Source organism: Mesoplodon bidens (genome assembly GCF_964165515.1).
Source record: "Mesoplodon bidens genome assembly, chromosome: 12".
Taxonomy (NCBI): domain Eukaryota; kingdom Metazoa; phylum Chordata; class Mammalia; order Artiodactyla; family Ziphiidae; genus Mesoplodon; species Mesoplodon bidens.
The window spans coordinates 83743522-83766039 of record NC_138168.1 but is presented as its reverse complement, the minus strand read 5'-3'; the positions used below and the strand labels follow the sequence as shown (position 1 = coordinate 83766039).

General features: G+C 41.6%; 1 protein-coding gene across 7 annotated transcripts in view; it reads right to left on the bottom strand.

Moving 5' to 3' along the window:
* ARID1B (AT-rich interaction domain 1B) overlaps nt 1-22518 on the bottom strand; it is a gene marked incomplete at its 5' end in the record, with an annotated part of 416596 nt that overhangs the window by 369080 nt on the left and 24998 nt on the right. The window lies entirely within an intron of this gene.

Sequence of the window (22518 nt, the reverse complement as noted above, 5' to 3'; positions counted from 1 at the left end):
CAAGTCAAACAGTGCACCTGGCACACAGTAAATCCTCAATAAATACTGGATGAATTAATTAATATGAAGCACATAAAACTCAAGGACTCTACCCAGGAAGAACATATGAAAAGAGAACAATAGGTAGAAGGGAAAAGGAGGCCACAACAAGGCCAAAAGAATGGGCAGAAAATGTAGTTCGAGGTTGTAGAGAGCACGGTGCTATGGAGCAGAAGGGAACAGGTGTCGCAGCATGCCAACTGCGGCCCAGGAGTCCGACAGGTGAGGGCTGAAGCTCCGGCTACGCCTCGTGACTGGGAGGTAACTGCTGAGCTGGGCAAGGGCAGTCTCGTTGCAGAGGTGAGGGCAGCTCCTGGAAGACCGGGAGCTGGGCATGAATAGGAGGTGAGGGGGAGCCAGGAGTGTGGACCCCAAACCCAAGGTGGGAAAGCTCCAAGAAGCCCCAGTCAAGCAATTATACTCCAATAAAGATGTAAAAAAGAAGCCCCAGTCCTCCGTCCTCCTACACATCCCCCAAGGCTGCCCGCAGCCTCTGCCCTCCCTCCTTCTTAGGGGCACCCTGGTGCTCATTTCAATGACTTGAGTAATCCACTCATCACACATTTACTAAGCATCTACCGTGTGCACTATGCAGCGCACTGGAAGCAAAAAAGTGGACAAGTGGACAAGTGTCGGTGGCTGTCCTGGAGAGGTGAACAGGCTGAACAAAGATGACAGTGCAACCCAGCAGACATCCTGAAGGGGCCGTGAGGAGAGAGCATGCCAGCGGGTCTGGGTTTTCACAAAGCCCACCTAGAGAAATACCTGAGCTTAGTCCTGAGGGGTTCATAGGAATTTGCCAGGAACTGATCTCACCTGAATGAAGATATGTGTAGGCCAAACAGTTCTGCTCAAAATTCACAATTTCAAGGAATTTTCACTGTGCCGCTTTCACCAGTCAAGAAAAACGTTTACTTACTGTGACAGAAATTGCTCAAACAATATACTGATGTTACACAGACTGTGCTGACTTCACAATTCAGCATACAAACATACGTGGTGACCTCATGTAATGAAACTAAAATTGAAAACTAAGAATTAAGTTTTCTCAGAATGATTTAAATTAGAATTTATGCCTAAGAAAAGCAAAATGTAATGATTTTCCACACTTTCTTTCAAAAGATAAAATAAAACTTTCTATGAAAGTGTGAAAATCAAGGCTGAGCTGGTGATGCTAGAATCCGCAGACTGAATGAATGGCCCACAGAGGGTAAATCAGATTTCAGGCTAAATTTCCAATACGGGGCCCGAGGCAGCCCTATCTTCACATTCAATCTGAATTAGCCAGGGCACAAGAAAGGTCTGCTTACTTGACTTTAAATAGTGTACCACCCAAACTGGCTTAATTAAAGCAGAAATTTAAAATGGGAGAATGATTGGAATGTCTATATTTTAGTGCTATAGATAACAGTGCAGCAAATTCATCTTATCAGTGACTGAAACTGTTTTGTAATATCTTTCTCATCACTGCCATAAACTCTCACAGCCCTACTTAAAATTCAGTTAATTTGCACCCATGTCAAAATGTTAGCTTAACCCTGAGATTTCTGAAAATTGAAAGCATGAAATACACAGATTATCTCTACCTCTCAAAATGCATCAAATGCCTTTCAGTGAGATTCAGATATGAAAACAAGATACTTACACGGTGCAAATTATTTAATTTTAACCTTCTCTCCTTATGGCCTATTATTAAATATTCAACCACAATCCAAATTCATCCCACTGTGTGCTCTTGCTATTTTTAACACTAAATATGTACCACTGCAGGATCTCAATCCCTGCTTTTTACTACTCTCTCCTTAAAGAAAACAAAACCCAGATCCAATCTAAGACTTTTCCAAAAAACAATTCACTTCTCATAGTCACATCTAACCCAAAACAACTTTGTATTTTTGTCATCTACCCTTCTATTGATTCTACAGTATCACCATTTTCAATTCTCACAGATAATTTGTTATATCAGAGACCACCACATTAAGAATAGTCCTCAGATATTTCTCTAAATATGTCATTCCAAGCACATTTTTCCTTTTTAGTTACCATTCCACAACTGCTGCAATTTGGACTTCAATTCCTTAAAATAAGACAAGTGCTTTTAGAGTCACAATGTGTGTAGCCCATTTTCAAAGAGGTCTTAGCATAACTAGTCTATGTTTAGTTACTCAGCTTCTAATGAATTTTATTACTTGATAAGAGTTTCTTGTAACTCTTCCTTATTCCAGTAAGTTTTTAGATATGTATGTATTTAAATATGTAGTTATGTATGTATGAGTTATAACGCTCTCTCCCTCCCCCTCCCCCTCTCCCTCCCACCCCCCCCCCCCACACACCCTTTCCTGGATCTCCTTCGGGCAAGCTGCCACTGCTGCCTCCATCCTCCAAAGTCTCAGAAGGTTTCCCATCCCTGGGACTACTAAATAAGAAGGAGTACGAAGTATACTTTTAAAATATGTATTTGAATATAGATTCTAGACACATTAGGTAGCACAGTTAGGCTGTATTATAGGTTAAATAGGTTTTCAGAGGCTGGCCTGGAAATCCACCTACCCTTTAAAGATTATCCAAGTTAAAGAACAAGTCCCTACATGTTTTTAGCATCCTTTCGATATACTTGATGCTTTTTGTACTTAGACATTCCCTCATCATCACTCTTTCAGAGTATGCGTACCCAAGTCTTTATAAGGAAGATACCTACGTAACTGTATTCACTGCTAGATATCAAGTTAAGGGGATATCTTATTAGTAGTTTCTCTATGGATATAATATTTCACGATTCTGTCAGCCAAACCCCTTAAACCACAGATTGAAGAAAAAGGCACTGAAAACCCCACAGAAAGAAGGGCTATCACAGCTTCCTGATCCATGATCGTATCTATTTATCTGGAGTAGACAAGAGCCCAAGGAAAGAAAAACTCTCCCCCTTTGAATCATTATCTGGGAACATGTTCTGTCTTACCAGCAACCAAAGAAAACTTTTGAAGGAATATTCCATTACGTATGAAATGACAAAAATAATACAACCCAATGTGAGTAAATGAGTACTTGAACTAGTATGTATAAAGCAGTGGTAAACTCTTCCTGAAGGACAATACGACAAGAAGCTTTTTTTAAAATTATTTTTATTTTATTAATTTATTGTTTGGCCCTGTTGGGTCTTCATGGCTGCACGCGGGCTCTCTCTAGTTGTGGGAAGCAGGGGCTACTCTTTGTTGTGGTGCACAGGCTTCTCATTGCGGTGGCTTCTCTTGATGCGGAGCATGGGCTCTAGGTGCATGGGCTTCAGCAGTTGTGGCACGCGGGCTCAGTAGCTGTGGCATGTGGGCTCAGTAGTTGTGGCTCACAGGCTCCAGAGCACAGGCTCAGTAGTTGTGGCGCACGGGCTTAGTTGCTCCGTGGCATGTGGGATCTTCCCAGACTAGGGATTGAACCCGTGTCCCCTGCATTGGCAGGCGGATTCTTAAACACTGCGCCGCCAGGGAAGCCCATCATGACAAGAAGCTTTAAACAAAAGCTTCAAAAATTATCTTGTTCCAACTATAATACCCTCTCAAATGGGGCAGGGGTGCCATTTATCCAAATTTGTCTGCAGCTACATGATTTCCAATACTGAAGCGAGAAAGCATGGTCTGTCCTGTGGGGAAAGCATGGACTTTGGACTCAGAGAGGGTCCACAACCCTTACCCCAACACTTAATACCACTGTGTGACTCTGAATATTGGTGCTCATTTCTTAGTTTTCTCACTCACTAAATGCGAGAAATACCTGCCTCACAATTATAATGAAAATTGAATTAGTGAGAACTAAAAGGATCTCAGAGCGACTAGTGGTTCAAAGAAGAAAACTGAAACAACCCACTATTCAACGATTATAGAATATGAGAATGAGCCATAATATATCAGCATAGTGGAATGGACAGGGACATGGAAAAGTACATATAAACCAATGTCAAATGTTTACGAGTGATGTGCATGAATTACAGCTGTGTGAAAACTCAGTTGATAACGATCAGGGCCAGCCAGAGTGACCTGTAAGTAGTGGCTGTCATATCGCGAAGCAATCTATGTTGACTTTGCTGTGATGATGTCTAAATATAACTATAAAATGCCTGTTTTTTCCCAGGCATCCTGCAAACACTACCATGGCTTGCTGGGGGATGGGGGTGGACGGGACACAGCTGCCCCCCATTTGGCCACCTCCGTCCCGCACCTACACTCTCACTTACAGCACACACAAGCAGGAGGATGCTGCTGCTCTGCTCTTTGCCTGTCTAAACCCAAGCTCACTCAAGCCCCGGACCAAGGACCAGAGAGCTTTCCCCTTCACCACACCCCAGTAACACTATCTGTGGGACCTGCTAGAATCTCTCCTATGCAGGCTGTAACCGACTTCTGGGTTGCCTTATATTGATATTTAACTCATGTACCGTTTTTTTCATTTTTATGTGTTACTTCTTAACTCCCAAGGAGACTAAAATGGCAATGTCCATGCTTTGTACTTTTTTATGTCTCACTCAGCATACAGCACAAATGACTTAGGATGATCATGGTGCCTGGGAATGAGGACTGATCACATAAAGTGTTCTCGAAAATAAAAAGTGAAACTCACTAACCAATTTCTGTACACACATGCAGAAGATGCATGTAAAGTGAATGATAATATATAACGCAACATTAGTAGTCAAGTTCTTCTCCTAATGGCATTAAAATCGGTTTAAGTCAAAAACAGGCACGGGGCACTAAATATTCTCCCCTCACTTCATTCATATTCCCTTCAAGCCAGAAAATACCAAGATTCTCAGTTACCACTGTCACTACTACCACAGAATCCAATTACCAAAGATGACGTAATGGAGGCCTGGAATTGCGGGGACTGGCCCAGGGCTGCAGTACTAGTGCAGGTCTCCTGACTCAGGTCCACATTTCCTTCTGCTGTATCACGCCTCTGTGTATGATCATGAGGATCAGGTAGAAAAAAAATGCAACCCAGCATCTAAAACCACTTCTTCTTTTTTTTTTTTTTTTTAACTTCTATTAATGGCAAAATAGTGCCTGTTTATTAAGACTCGAACTAAAACACTGAAACTTCAACTTTGGTTATCAATACACTGTAGGTTCTCCTCTGGTCAGTCAGGAATATCTGCCACATTCTACAACGGTACAGGAAGGATCAAGAACTGGAATTCTAAGACATCAGACAAGGCACGAAAGGCTGTTTTGTTCTTGGCTGTAAGAACCATCAAATTACTGATGCCCTCTAACCATGATGCCATTCACAACGTGAGAGGAGGGGCAGGGAGGAACCGAAATACTCACATACTGACTTGGAAAGAAGACCATTGTCAATATTTTTGTTTTTCGTTTGGTTTCCTTAAGGCAAGTTACAGGGAACATACATATTTGTGGAGCCACAAAATGAAATCTGAAGGAAGGGGGCAAGGGGATGATAAAAATTTTTTGTGTAAAGGTGGGATTATAGACAACTTTTATTTGAGCAGTTTTTATCTGAAATAAACATGTTTTGATTTACAGTTTTAAATAAAGAAGTTTGTTTTTCACATATATATCATTAAACAAAACAGGAGTAGAAGGCACAATATTTTTTCCTAACCACATTTTAAATGTTATCCCTAATCTAAAAATCTAAAATATCACTGGATTTTTACTTTTCAGAATTATTAAGATTAGAAATAAAATATTAATAGGTTGTTACCTATGTATATAAACTAACTTCCATAAACTACCCATAAAAAGTAACAATCAGAAGCTGTGATTCTTAACTCTTAAGAACACTCTTTAAAAAAAAAAAAAACATCCAGGATGTATATAGATCTCAAATTTAGCATATAGTGCCAGAGGTTCGTGTAATATCCTCTAGAAACCCATCTAAAGACCCTCCTGACCTGCATAATCATATAATGACCAACACCTACCATGCATTTCCAAAGCACTTTAATACATTATCATTTGATCACACAATTCTTAAGGCACCCTGATAAAGGATTTATCAGTGAAACACAGAATCTGAGAACTGAAAAGAACCTCATTGGTCCATACATGATGTATGTATGAATCCCCTAAAAGTGTCTGCAACCATGAATGTTATGAATTTCTTCCTTCTGTATAACAAAAATCGTTCCTTGTAATTTACACCCATTGGTTTTGTTACTTTGATCCTTTCGCAGAATATTTGAAGATAGCTGTATCTATTTCCCTTTTCTGAGCAAAACACGCCAGTTCTTAGTCCTCTTGACACAAAACATATCATGGGGAGGACTTTGCTTCTTCTCCTACATTGGTACAAATCTGGCCTCAGACCTGTATTATCTGACAGACCCATCACGCCCTCCACCTGCCCCATCAGCTGTGACGGAACCCTACCTCCCCCATCTCCTATTATACAGCTGGTGAGCTGACTCAAGTGGCAAAAAATTTTATCTCTGCTTATTTTCATTTTGCTTGTTTCTGGTCACTATTCTGGCCTGACATCGAACATATTATCTGCATTTCCTATCTTGACGTCAACCACCAATTAAATCAGCATGCCGTTTCATTCATGCCTCCCTCCACGGCACTGATAAAAATACTGAAGAGGTCAAGGGAGAGGACAGGGCCTTGGCAAACTACTAGTGCCATTCATGAGGCCTGACATAAATCCAGGCATCAGAGTTCTTGGAAGAAGGTCTTCATTAGAAACCTTACGAAAATCCTTTCCACTCCACTCATCCACAGCACTCTTCCGATTCACTCATTACACTCGTGGTGCACGCCCAAGTCCTTACCTGCCTTTGGGTGACAACCTCCTGCCCACTTCAAATTCCTCCATCTTTCCTAATATATAAAATAGATAGTCCAAAGTTTAGAAAAACACTTAGAATTTGAGACAAAAAGGTACAGCGGAAAGGGAGGTGGCTTAGACTCAGACAACCTGGGTGTGAATCCTGCCCACACTGCTCATTAGCTATGTAAAATTAGGCTCACATTTAATACAGCACAGTTGTGTTCACCTCTGGTGTTGCTGGGGGACTGATTAAATGAGGTACCACAGGATTTATCACACAGTGGGAGGTTCCTAAATCTTTTTTCTTTTCCTCTCAACAAATTAGCAAGTTGAAGTCAGAGCAAACAATCACTCAATAATTTAATCCATTTATTTTCTTGTCTCACCCGCATACTGTTAATTAAAGGTGGAAATTCTGCCTTATTCATCTTTGCATACCTAGCACTCAGTAGAATGTCTGGCATGATTAACATCTGCTGAACAGAAAGAGCAATGACTTCCTCAACGCCGCATCGCTGGTTAAACAGCAGGGCTCTATCAGACTGCAGGCCTCTGATGGCCATGGGGTACAAGAGGCAAAGAATCATGCACCACTGCAGACAAAGCTTCGCTTTTCCCAAGTTCACATAAACCACAGCTTCCATTACCTCCTCATGTCTGTGCCCCCGAAAGGTGCCACCCTTGGCTGGTTTCTCTCAGCTTCAGAATTCTATTTCCAACTGCCACCCAACATTCCTGCCTGGATACCTAGGATCCTCCCCTTCTGTTGGTGATCTCGGTGAAAGACACCCCCATCCAGATGTACAAAACAGGGTCCCGGGACGCTCCTGACTCCCCTCTCTCCTCTCCACCACAGCCAACCACTCACCAAGTCTGGTCAGCTGGACACGTCATTGAGGCCAACAGGATATCTCCCCCTCCAACCGTACTGGCCTCTGTGGGCCTCTAGAAAATCCACATACTTTCCCACCACTGGCCCTTCAACTCTACTGTTCCCTCCACGAAGAAGGAGGTCTGCTCTCCTGCAGAACTCAGCGCCACAGCCCTGTCCTCAGAGAAACCCTCCCTGAGCTCCAGACTGAGGCAGGATCCTCTCCAAAACCACTGTGCTTTTCCTTCATAGCACTCACCAAAGTCTGTAAGAATATGTGTGACTACTTGATAAATATCCCCAACTAGATTGTCCCATAGGAAAAGGAACAGGAAGTGAAGAAGAGAAATATTAAACCCATTTGTAGCTAGCGTCTAGGTACAACAAAATATAAGGCTGTTTTGGTTTCCTGATTTTTACCTGATTTTTATAAATTGGCAAAACCTATTATTTGCCTAATCCCCCAAGCTCAGCAACTTGTAAGTCAATTCAGTGAGTAAATTACTGTCTGACTAAACTACACTTTTCTCTTTTTCCTTTGGGCTTGTTGGGTCTTCGTTGCTGCGCGCAGGCTTTCTCTAGTTGCGGCGAGCGAGGGCTTCGTTGAGGTGCGCGGGCTTCTCATTTGCGGTGGCTTCTCTTGTCGCGGAGCATGGGCTCTAGGCGCATGGGCTTCAGTAGTTGTGGCTCACAGGCTCAGGAGTTGTGGCTCGCGGGCTCTAGCGTGCAGGCTCAGTAGTTGTGGCGCACAGACTTAGTTGCTCCACGGCATGTGGAATCTTCCCGGACCAGGGCTCGAACCCGAGTCCCCTGCACTGGCAGGCAACTCCCAACCACTGCGCCACCAGGGAAGCCCTAAACTATACTTTTAAATGTAATTTAGCAAACGTAGTAATTTTATGAACAAATCAAAGTGTATACGTACTTTTTTGTCTCAAGAGTAAATTAGATCTAAAAGGAATATCAAAATAGTAATTGAATATATTTCTGTTTTCCTCAGATTTGTTATTCTCACCATCCAAAACAACTGTAAAACTATTATCATGGTGTTGACAATTTCTAAAATTTACATCTCTAAGTACACAATATTGTTCATACCCATGTATCACTACTGACAACCTAGTAGCAGGCTCTTATTTAAGAAATGGAAATAATATGGTATATTTCCCATATAAATACAGATTTAAATCAACAAAGGAAGCTTTTGTGAAAATAAGTCAAATTTCAACCCCACCACTTTTAATTTTTTTTTTTTCTTTTTTTTTTTTTGTGGTACACAGGCCTCTCACTGTTGTGGCCTCTCCCGTTGTGGAGCACAGGCTCCCGACGTGCAGGCTCAGCAGCCATGGCTCACGGGTCTAGCCGCTCCGCGGCATATGGGATCTTCCCGGACCGGGGCACGAACCCGTGACCCCTGCATCGGCAGGCGGACTCTGAACCACTGCGCCACCAGGGAAGCCCTCAACCCCACCACTTTTAAAGCTGTGTGATGCTAAAAAAATTCACCTCTTAACTTCTCTGCATCTCAGTTAACTCAGCTACATACCAAGAATACTACCACTATCACTACAGAGTTGTTAGGGAATTAGAGGTAATAGTCAAGTTTCGACAGGACAGCCTTTTAATAGGGATAGATTTTATCATCATCATTATTACATGGAGGTGTAACTCCAGAATAATCACTCTGAGGCATGGATACCCTCTACTCCTCCACTAATGTGCAGAAGACAGGCATTGCTTCCCAATCCTAGCATTCATTTTCCCAAAGTCCAGTAAGCCTCCGAATCTTTCACCCTGTGGAGTGGCATGCAGCCACTGCGAATTATCAGATTTTGCAAACAGAATCCAATTTGCTCTCTGTAGTACAATGGAAATACATAAAGTTTGACATTGGGTAGACCTGAATTCATATCCCTCTCCTGCTTCTGACTGGCCATGAAATATGCTGGGTGAATTAGCCAGTGCCCCAAGCCTTCGTTTTCCCATCTTTCAAGTGAAGATAATACTGCCCTGAAAAAGACAGTCATTCTAAAGATATCTGATGTGTGGTTTGCATGGGTAAACAATTCCACAGACACGACGTCAGAGCCGCACCTAAAGACAGACAGACAAGGTACTGATTTCTCCAGCAATCTCCATGGTTGCCATCGTGCCTCTTTCAAAGTATTTTATTACTTTTTGTAAAGTAACGACTTTAAACTGGCATTAAAGAAAATGCATTAACATATGAGGAATGTTAGCAATTGACTTACCTACCGCTGGACAAAGAACGCCTGCTGTGCAGATACACAGGCTATATAGCCCCCTGGTGTAAACATGCTTTTCAGAGACGTGGCCCTATTTAAGATCTACTTTATCAGGACCATAATGAAGTGGAAGCATACACTGACTCTTACTGTAATGTGATTATTCAAAGGAAAACAGTCAACATGACTCACGTCTAGTCAAATCTTATATACTGAAAAAGACAAGGCAGCTAAACACAACATATAAGGCCTAGACAGGGTACTATAACAGAGGAAAGAAGATCACTATACAGATGCTATCAGGGGAGTAGACAAAATTAGAATATGGACTGTAGGTTAAAGCACTGCTTCAACGTTAAGCATCTGGACAGTGATGATTGCAAGAAAAACCTTGTTCCTAGGAAATACACAGGGCTCAGAGACACTAAGGAGTAAAGGGGCACTATGTATGCAACCTACTCTCAAATGATTCTGGGAGAATACACTGCAGACAGATAGGGAGGTGGGTAGATGAACAGATAAAATAAATAGCAAAATGTTGAAATTTGATGTATAAGAGTAAAAGGTATATGGGATTTCTCTGTACTATTCTTGTAACTTTCCTATAAATTTGAAATTGCTTCCAAATAAAAGCTATAACAGGAGAAGGGGGCAAAAAGGAAAGGATAACTGAAAACCAAACAAAATAATCACTACCCCTCACAAGGGGTCTGTGAGGAGGTCTGCAGCTGCTCAGAACCAAGAGACACCAATGACTGCGCAATGTCAGGGGTCCCTGGCAGGCTGAGGGGCGGGCGGTGTGGGGAGGACTACAGGGCAAAGGAAACGTCAAAAAACTAGGAGAGAGAGCACGGCAGATGGAAGAAAGAAGTGGGCGTGATAAGGTGGAGCTGGAAAGGGGTAGAGGTTGCTGCACTATTCCTAAAGGTGCTCAAGTTGGCAAAACACATAATGAATGCAAACGTTGAAATACTTTTTTCTAAAAATTCTTAGGAAGCTTCCATTCCACAAAAAAACTTAATCTAAAGAAAAAAAAAAAAAAGGATCCCCCAGGTTAAAACCCTGCTCTGGCAGAGACCCTTTCTCACAAATCGCCTTTGCAGGTCGTCAGCCTCAATCCTCAAGATGTAATGAGGCTACTGCCCCCTCAGGTTTCTTACAAGGCTTTTTAAAAGATCTCAACCCAACCCTGAAGGATGCGAGATGTGCCATCTTTTAACCCAGAACCCTTCCTTGTTTGTTTTTATAAGTTTCAAAAAGTGCTTTTATAACCACCACTTTTCACATGTCACCCTGCTCCTGTCTCTTCTCTACAAAGGGTATAAGCAGACCAGCTCCCCTAGCAGTGCCTCCATCAAGTTATCAGGTTTAAAATAAGGAAAGCAACTACCCAAATGAAAACATATCTGGGATTTTTAAATCTTAGTATAAATAAAAAAGAGAAATATCCCCAAACTGTGGTTGACAAAGGCTTCAGTTGCAGGAAACAGGGTTCAGAGACTGCCAACTAATTAACAGTTTAAGTGCTGGCTCTGCAGAGGGAGCCTAACTCTCTAACTATCCAGCCTTAGGACCTTAAGAAGCTTTGGTACAGTGGAGCGAGGTCAAGTACGCAGACTCTGGAGTTAAGGCCGCCTGGCTCACCACTTACTGTGTGATCTTAGGCAGATCTCATAAATTCTCCGAACTTCAGCTTCCTCCTCTGAAAAGTTAGGATAATAACAGTACCCACCTCAGAGCATGGTTGTTAAGTCTTAAATAACATAGTAGATACAAAACACACAGAACAGTGGCTGGCACATAGTAAGTGCTCAATTATAATGTCAGAGATGATTACCACTGGATAATTTCACTCCTCTGAGCCTCATGACTCCTCACATGTAAAGTGAGGGACTGAGAAATGAACTCTTACAGTAAGTCTCTCCCCGTACTAGCTATAATTCTAGAATCATCCACCAGAACTTCCAATGTCATGGTAAAATGTCAAAAGGAATGTGAACCGTTAGGGATATTTCTCCTTTCTGTCTCATTCTTTGACCAGAAATCTTATCAATAAACTGCCCTGAAGGTCAAAGGGTAGAGAGAGGGCTGTGAAGGGGTCTAAAGAATTCAAACCCGAGAAGTTCAACATCCAAACAATCAACACTCGCCTTAAGGTGACACGCCTGCCACCTGTCAAGTCTTCACCACACTAACCCTGGACAGCCCCCTCTTGCACACCTCCAGGCCCGTGCACTAAGGAACATCGCCATGTGGAAAGCCCTTGCGCCGCACGTGCCGTGGCCACCTGTGAACTGGAGAGACTCTTCCGACTCCACCAAGTGCCATAAGATAAAGTATTCTGCCTTCTCAGGGCTCCCGCCATCTATTGAGACTCTCCTACTTAATATATTGACGGTCAGCATTTATTACAACCAACGGCAACTCTTTGCTTATGTCAGTGTCCCTCCTCAACAAACTCCTTAAGGGCAGAAATGGTGTCTTCCTCATCCTAATTCTCCTCATAGACCCAATTTATACGCGGTGAACAATTACTGTTGCTGTTATTTTATTAATAAAAAACCAAAATAAAAGAATTCAAGTGCACCTTAACCCTTACCTCTCTGCACTATCCTCTCCTAAATAATATTGTACTGCCTTCCTAGATGTGCCAATGACAAGTAATAAAAACTATGAAACCCGATCCCGAGTCTGGCTTGTAACAGGCACTTAATAAATGTTTGGTATATGAATCTGAGAAAGACATCCAACTGTATCTCCTATTCCAAGTGCGATTTCTCCTGGATTCAGGTTATAATGCTCCAAACAGGCATTTTTATTTCCAGGCTACACAGTCACCATTCTTAACATCCTTAGAACATCATTTCCCAAACTATGTTTATAGATGTTACTGTAATTAAGAGTGAAAGATGTCTGTAAAGTACATACCGCTCTTTAAGATACATAATATATGTCAGCACAAGAAAAGTCTAAAACATCCTACACAGAAGAAAAAAAAAAAAAAACCTATTTAACTTGGTCATACCCAAAGCTGTCTGGGCAAGTTTTCTGTTTTGTTTTGTTTCGTTTTGTTAAGTAGAACACAGGAAAACATAAACTAGCATGATATAAAAAATGTAATAATGCATTCCATTTTCGTTGTTAGCTGGGTCTATTAGGTAGACAACCAAAGAGCGTGAGTGTGTGTGTGCATGCAAGCCTTCCATCGGAGGAAGTGTGCTTAGCTTACCTGTAGATATTTATATACAGTCGGGCAGTCAGAGCAACTACAAGATATTTTTATATATAGCTGGATAGTAAGGGTAACAACAAGGTATGCTGGTCATATATCCTCAGCATTTACGGCAAATTATTAATCAAGCCCCGCCTGAAACAATTTGTTAAATTGATTTTAATCACTGGGCCTCTCATGTGAAGCTTTGTATAATCAGCATTTCATTTACAAAATTAATTGCCTGATTGATTCTCAGGAGGCAGTTGCTGTCATCACCCTGCTGTCATAACTTCTGAGTAGGGTGTCACAACACGAAATTCTGACAGTATGAAAAGCACTGCTATTTTAAAAATGGGTGAGGGGAGAAAGGGGTAAAAGAGGAAAACCAAAGAAGTTACATTACCCCCTTCAGCCTGAAAGAAAGTTGAAAGTGTTTCATGCTAATTACACTATATCAATACCCTTCTGCTAAATTAATTAACATACAAATCTAGGGTTCAGGGCATGAAGGATTTTCACTATCTTAAAATAATAACTAGAATGTAAAAGCACAGATTCACCACTAGAGTTAAATTTTAACCTATGTTATAAAATATGTATCTTGATATAGATAGACGGATAAAGAGCAGCACTAAATTAGTCTGGCAGACTACTTGTCTACCGCTAACCATTTCAATTTCCCATACTCTGCCTTTCTCACACTTTCTAATAAAAAAGCCATGACCAGAAATTTTAGGAGTTTATGACTAATACCAAAATATATTTTAAGCACATGCAAAACGCACAAAAGCAAACATTCATCGGTCTTTCAAAAACAGTATCTAGTATTGTTACACACTTTTTATATTTAATTTATTGCTCACTATTTAATATTTAGTAGTCTATTGGTAACTGATGGGTCTTCACCTAAAAACCTGTCATCACAATTAATTAATAAATATTAGGCTAAAAAATACTTTCCCTGTCAAAGAAAAGGAAAAGACAAGTACAAAACAAGGGAGGAAAGAGGGAATTTTTAAGTTACTGAGTATCATTAAAAGTGAGACCACATTACCTTTCTCATATTTTCAAACAGACCCATGTGAGCATGAAACCTGCCAAAGATGCTATTTTTCTTTACCATTAGCTTTCCTTTTCAGAAAGAATGCCCAATTCTGCAAAAGCACCCTAAATCGTGCACCCTCCAAGCTCACAGGTACATCTCCCACATCCTCAACATTCCATAAAAGCAAGGTGGACCACGTGGCACCAAGCTGTTTTCAAAGGCATAAAATAATTTCCATAGTATAGATGGGGACTCATGTAAAACAATCCCCATTCAATGCAATCCAATTCCAAATAAGGCCTCTTTAAAAGGGTCACTTTGAATTTAAAAGAGGCCTCCTCAGGAGACCAGAGGTAATTTACTTTCCTTTCAGTACAGTGAATTTTGATTCCTATGTACAGCCACAGATTTCCTTTCAAAAGGAAGATCACCTCATAAATTTACTCTATTATCTTGTGACCGACGTGTTTTATTTGCTGGCTTGGTAAAGAGAGCTAATTGGCACGCTGTACCCACTCCCCCATTGCCGGCTGAAAGCACAAATTCATGGTTGCAGAACGTAAAGGCAAAGTCTTTCCAGCACACACACCAGGGGAGGGGCAGGGGGCCTTAGAAGGGCAGGCCCCTCCTTGACCTCTCGGCCACATTTTACTCCCCAGCAGAATAAGAGCAACGGTCTCTAATTTTTACTTAGTTCTTAGGGATGCCCTAAGTGTTGCCAAGGTCATGTCTACAATGTGCTTTAATTCTGGAAAGAAAGGCATTATGAAAGCATAATGGATGCCTAGGATCACTCCTTAAGCTGCACACAATGTAACTGTTTTGGAAAATAGGATTCACAAATTCAAGTACATATCAGTTTAACACCCTTCATTACAAAAGAACTGAAATGGGGTGGGAGGTGGGGGACGACACAGAGAATCTCTTAAGCCTGTGCAGAGGGTGGAGACTTCACCTAAACATTTAATGCTGGCATCACTACTACCTATGACAGGATTCTACAGTATGTCAGAAATGGCTTAGAGCAGTAACTCACAGAAGTGAAAATGGATGAACGCTATATAAACAAGAATGAAGCTGACGGGAAGGTGCGGTTGAAAATGTATATTCAGGATTATAATGTTCCATTTGGAAAGGGAGGGAAGTATTACCTATATAACATACTATGTAAAGGTAAAGTTTGATAAAAATAATATTAATTGTTGGGGCTTCCCTGGTGGCGCAGTGGTTGAGAGTCTGCCTGCCAATGCAGGGGACATGGGTTCGAGCCCTCGTCTGGGAAGATCCCACATGCTGCGGAGCAACTGGGCCCGTGTGCCACAACTACTAAGCCTGCGCGTCTGGAGCCCATGCTCCGCAACAAGAGAGGCCGCGACAGTGAGAGGCCCCGCGCACCGCGATGAAGAGTGGCCCCCGCTCGCCACAACTAGAGAAAGCCCTCGCACAGAAACGAAGACCCAACACAGCCAAAAATAAATAAATTAATTAATTAATTAAAAAAAAATTAATCGTTGAAGATTTGCAGGAAAAATCTAGCTGTCTTTCCAAGGGAGGTAGGGAGTAGGGACTTGGTCTTTTCAGAGGATATATCTGAATGCTGGAAGAGGTGTCAGGAAATTTATGCTTATCAAAAGGAGGCATGAGTTAGAAACGGTTAAGAAACAAAGGTTTAGATAAAAGAGGCAAGAAGTTAGTCAGACACCATATCCACTCATTCATTTAACATTATTTAAACTGAACAAACATTAATGTGTAAGGCACCATAAAAGATAAGTAGCTGTGTAAAACAGTCCTTGACTTTAAGAAACAGACATCATAACAGAGATAAGAGATGTATATAAATAATACAAGGTATAAATACACTTGTAAATGCCACAAGACAGAAAAAGAAAGTCCTATGAGAGTTCAGCTGAGGGTAGTAACCTCCAGTTGCAAGAAATGGAAGGATTCATGGGAAATTTGTCATTTAAGGTAGATAATAAAAGATGAAGAAGATATACAGAAATATCAAGGCACAAATATGATAATAACAGCCACCATTTAATGAGTGCTTACTATGAGCCGAGCACTGTGCTAGGTGCTTTACAAACGACATGACCAATCCTAACGAAAAATCTGCAAAGTAGTTAATACTACAAACCAATTTTAGTTGAAGGAAACCAACTCCTAGATTAGGTAACTTGCCCAAGATCACCCTACAATAATGATGGAGCCAGGATTTCCCCAGGTCTGACTGGTGCTCTTTGGGGAAGAAGCCTAGAACAACCATTAGATTCCCCTCCAAGCTACTCCAATTAATATTTCTTGATATGAAAGAACTGTGAATAGAAAACTCTTTTAACCTGAATTGCGTCCCCCCAAATTATGCTGAAGCTCTAACCCCCTAGTGTAACTATCTGGAGATGGGGCCTATAAGCAGGTAACAAAGGTTAAATGAGGTCATAAGGGTAGGTCCCAATCTCACAGAATTGATGTCCTCCTAACAAGATGAAAGCCCAGGGCATTCTGTCTCTGTCCCCAGGCACACACAAAGAGGTCGTGAAAGCACACAGCAAGGTGTACAAGCAAAGAGAAGACACCTCAGAATGGAACCTATCTTGCTGGCACTTTGATCTTAGACATAAGAACTCCAGAACCGTGAGAAATAAATTTCTGTTGTTTAAGCCACTCACTCTACAGTAGTTTAGTACCGCAGACTAAGACACACCACTGCTACTTTTATTGATTTTTAGCATACAACCTGGATTCTGAGAGGGCTCCCTGGGATTCCTGCCCACCCCCCAATATCCATACTGCTGTGCAATCCCCTCCTCTGGAGCATGGGCAAGACCTGTGACCTGCATCTAGGCCAGAGATTATAGCAAAGGTGAAGGGATTTTGCAGAGGTAATTAAAATCCCTAATCAGTTGACTTTGAGTTAATCAAAACTGAGAATATCCCCATGGGCCTGACATGATGATCATATGGGCCCTTTAAAAGAAGGTCCAGGCTTCCCCAGAAGTGAGAGACTCCCAGGAGCAGAGACTCTCTCTGTGGTGGCACTGGGAAGCAAGCTGCTCTGAATTCCACAGCCATGAGGAAATGAATTCTGCCAAGAGTCTGAAGGAGCCTTCCCCAGCCAAGCCTCCAGATGAGAATGCAGCCCAGCTGACTACCTGAGACCCCGAAGAGAGGACACAGCTAAGTCATGCCTGGACTCCCTACCCACAGAAACTCTGAGATAATAAGTGTGTTGTTTAAGCCATTCAATTCGTTATACAGCAAAAGAAAACTAATCCACAGCTTAGTGAAAAGAATGTTTTCCACATAGCTCCTCCTCACTTCCATGTTCAAGCAGACTGCTGCTCCTAACCTACTCCCAGGCAGGACCTGCTACTGCTCAAAATATTTGTGTTGGTGCCCTATGACTTCACTGACAGGAAGCCCTAAAACATACAGTCCCAGAAGGTATTGGGGGCTCTTTACTTTCCCGATTTTTGGGCAAACTCCTACTCATGCTTCAAACCTGGATTCAAGGATCAACTTCCCCGTCAAGTTTGTTTTGAAATCATCAGAAAGAATAAAAAGTCTCTTCTTTTTTTTTTTTAAAAAAATAATTCTAAAGCATTTCTATTGATTGATTGATCGGCTGTGTTGGGTCTTCGTTTCTGTGCGAGGGCTTTCTCTAGTTGTGGTGAGCGGGGGCCACTCTTCATCGCGGTGCGCGGGCCTCTCACTATTGCGGCCTCTCTTGTTGCGGAGCACAAGCTCCAGACGCGCAGGCTCAGCAGGTGTGACTCACGGGCCCAGTTGCTCCGCGGTATGTAGGATCTTCCCAGACCAGGGCTCGAACCCGTGTCCCCTGCACCGGCAGGCAGACTCTCAACCACTGTGCCACCAGGGAAGCCCTAGTCTCTTCTGTAGTCTAAGAGAACTTTGAGTTTACAAAGATAAAAGAAAACGCTCCTCACACTGTCATCTAGACAGAACTGGAACAGGAATCCAATTCTTGTTCACCAGCGAGAGGACCTGAAATGAGGCAAGTCACTCAATTTCTCTAGGCCTCAATTTCCTCATCTATAAAACAGAATAGTTTGCAAGTAGGTACTAAATTTTTATGCCCAGAGCCCAGCACAATCATGCCTGTAGACTGAATAAGACAATTAAAATATGATTGAAAGACCAACGTAAAGTCTAACTCAAAAAACAGGTATTAGCAGTGATACCAATGTACGAAAATGTGTACAAAATTGTGAATTAAAAATAAGTGGTTAAAACTAATGGCAACTATTAATAGTATATACATATATGCTGACAAGGGATGTAAATGATTTAAAATGGGAGTTGTTTACTCCTCATTGCCTATCCCTCATATGCAAGGGTAGCCAGGCTCTCTGGGTTAGAGCCTGTGGCACCTGCCAGTCTTCACCTCACTCCTAAATCTGACTCCTTGGCTTTGAGCCATATAGGTTTCCCAGCTGATTGCTTAAATCCTCAGGTTTAGGATTGCATCTCTTTATCTTTTTCACGTTACCTCACCACATAATACACCCTGCCCAACTCCAAACGGCAAGCCTTGGCCAGCATGCTGAACTTCATTTGAGAGACCGTGTCACAGCTGTAGCCAGATGTATTGTCTGGTTGGCCTCAGCCCAAGTGATCTGAGATGGTTATTTGTGAACCATTTTTGAATGAACCAATAAATTGAGGGGAAAGAGGAGTTCTCCTCCTCCCTCTTTTTTTAAGTGAGAGGCAAATTTTCCAATGCTCTTGACAACGGTGGTACAGAAGCCTCAGATCTGCCCACACTTATCTAAAAGCTGCATCTAAGCTAGTCATTGTGTATAATGCAATTGATTCACTAGTATCAGTTTACAATTCTGATTAGGTTTCTCTAAAATCCGGTTTATTAAATTGCTTCCTTTAAGCATGCACAGTTACTGATTTGTCTCCAACTAAATCAGGTATCACATGAAAAGATCATACTGCAACAGTGAAAGAGCACTCCAGGGATTATGTTTCATCTCGATTTCAAAATTAACATAGGGCTAAAATTTTACAACTGTAAAATTTCTTTTTAAAAAGAAAGGCAGCTGAATTTAAACACAGGTTTCTGGGTCAACAGAATGTCAGTACCCCATTATAACATCTTGCGTACAAAACGACCACATCTTTCACAAAGCATATGAAGCAAAGACCAAAAGACTCACTGTGGGTCTCGTGCTGATTTCTCGACAGTCAGGAGGTCAGTCATGACGTGACGCTATTCAGCCGTCCAGAGCCAAAACACACTGAGCCTTTATGCACCAGCTTGGTGCACAAAATAAACAACGTAAAGGAGCCCAAAAATAAGATGGCCAATGCTTTCTTACATTAGGTTACTGGTGTTTTACTTTTAACAGAATAACAGCAAATCAACTGAGTAAATCAGATACAATGAATAAAAATCTCCAAAAAGTAATAGTTCAGAGATCTGCTCAGCCATGTGACTTTGATTAACTTTAATTAGAGTCACACAGATAAAACAAACTTCTGTGTACAAACTTTAAAATAGTCTCCCCAAAGTCCATGGAAATTAAAATCATTCACACTTTTTTTAATCAGAGATTTTAGTAGCTCTAATTTTTTTCAAGTTTCTTTTATCAAGCAAAAACAAGAGGGATATTCATTTATATTTTAAAACCAGATCAACAAATAAAGAATTGGCACAACTAATGAATAAATCCTTATTAATAAACAACACAGATGTTTTTATTTTCAACTTTCATTAACTACGGAGATTCAGCGTACTTCAGTGTATTTTTAAATTTCAGCTAAACTGAAAAAAAAATCAAGTATGAAAGAGAATGAAAGGGGAAAAGGTATGACTCCACGGCAATCTGTGGGACTACAGAGGACTACAGAGAATTACAAGTATTTACTTCAGCACCAGGGCTGCTCTGGGTCACAGTCAATTTTGGCCAGAGCCCACACTCACAAGAACACCACGTGATAGCCTGCCAAGAACACAATGAAGGCTGCCTTTTTTTTCTAGAGATTTTAATTACAAAGTTATGACCTCCATCTGAGTAGGATATCTATTTAGTATTGTACCTGAAAAGGCATGAGAACTTCGAGGTATTCCAAGATCCACGGTACACACCACTCCACGTTCTGCTTTCTGTTCTCCCCACTCTTATTTCTGAAGCTAACTAGATACAATGAAAATAACTTAAGGAAAAAAATCCAGCTGATGCCTTCCAAATAGGAAATGCTCTCATCTTCTCTCAATTACTTTTGAAATTTCAATGACTAAATTCTATTACTTTGAAATGTCTCCCTCTGCCTCAGCTTTGGAATACAATAGAGTTAAAGCATCAAGGGTTAACACAGCGATGAAGAGGTTGCATTTTTATAACACACTCTTTGGACGAACTTTTGTTATGGACAGCACACAGTGACACAGGAGGCTTAGGACAGCATCTGAGGGTGTCAGAAGAGAAAGTGACGCAGGGCTGCTGCCTAAAGATCCTTCGTGGTCCTTCCAGGCAAATCCTCCTGGCCAGCTCCCTCAGCAGACAGCGACAGTCCAAAACGGCTCAGTGGCCCACAGTAGAAACGATATTGTGTTTTTTTCAGTGACTGCTTAGACAATAATAAGAGAACCTCTACACACACACACACACAATTACCCAGACACGCTGTGATGTGTCTGAAAGAGGCTTCAATGGGGCAAAAGGCCAGTCCAAGAATATGTATAGTATGATTTACACATGGATGTTTATGTTTATATAATTGTATATGTTCGTACGCAGTATTTTTAAAGAAAAATAGATTAGAAAAAATACACTGAACTTACGAGTGTACACTTTTGGGAAGTAGAAGCAGTAAAAGGAAATTTAAATATTCAATGTACATGTTGCCAGTGTCTGAATCTTCTACATAAGAATGTATTCATGCACTACACTTCAGTAATTGAAAAAAAAAACAAAACTTCAGACTAAAACTCAAAATGTTGGGGGGAAAATTAAGGAATTGACAGACTGCCTAGAACATGAAGAAACACAATTAAATCACAGCCAGTAGAAAATAAAACAAAATAAACCACTGCATGGAGAATCAAGAACCCTGGTTTAACATGCGCAGGCTCCACTGCTAATGGGATTTCCAGCCCTGGGTGATCCCTTTACTCCCTCTGGACCTCAGTCTCATCTGAAAGACAGAAAATCTTCCCAGCTCCATGCCAGCTAAGCGCTGCTGCTTGAGCCAAAATCCCAGGGAATAGAGAGTTGTGTAAATAAAGACGGCTAACTGGGGGGAAGGTGACAGATCTGGATGGAATCTGAAATGGAAAAGTGTATCCTGTCCTTATCATGATCTAAACCGGAGGTTGGCAAACTACAGCCCATGGGCCAAATCTGGTCCACCACCTGTTTTTGTAGGACCAGTGTGCTAAGAGTGCTTTTTACATTTTTAAACAGTTGGAAAAAAATCAAAAGAAGTATATTTTACAACATGTAAAATTACGTGAAATTCAAATGTCTGTGTCCATACTGTTATGGACACACAACCTCCCCCTTCATTCACAGACTGTGCCTACTTTAGAGGGACCTCAGCAGAAAGTCAAAGACCATGCCCATAAAGCCAAAACTAGTTACTACCTGGCGCTTTATAGGAAAAGTTTGCCCACCCCTGCTCTACACGCTCAGTGTGTCCATAAGTCGAACGGATACCATAACACCACAGAGATGGTGTAAAGTGCCAAAGCTAGATCTGGGGCACAAAATCTAGCTGAGATCCAAGTGCATCCTTAACCAAGTCACTGTGCTTCAGCTTCTGCATATATAAAACAGGGATATTAACCAAACCTCACAAGACTACTGTGAGAACTAGGTTAAGAAAAGCACTTTGGAAATTAAGTGATCCGCAAAGTTGTTATTACTAAGTAAAATCAAGCAATCCACATTTAAACTTTGGTTGAAAATGTGATGCAGAAAAACTTGTGAAATATATTTTTATGGGAAATGTGTTTTTAGAACAAAGGACAAATGGAGAGCAGGAACACCTCTAAGCCAGCTCTGGTGAAATCATGAAAGCCATAGACGGGACCCGTTCATCAGCTGAGTGGCATACTAAGGCACAGTGCCTCAACTTCAGAAACTACAAGCACTTTTTTTTTTTTTTTTTTTTTTTTGCGGTACGCGGGCCTCTCACTGCTGTGGCCTCTCCCGTTGCGGAGCACAGGCTCCGGACGCGCAGGCTCAGCGGCCATGGCTCACGGGCCCAGCCGCTCGGCGGCATGCGGGATCCTCCCGGACCGGGGCACGAACCCGTGTCCCCTGCATCGGCAGGCGGACTCTCAACC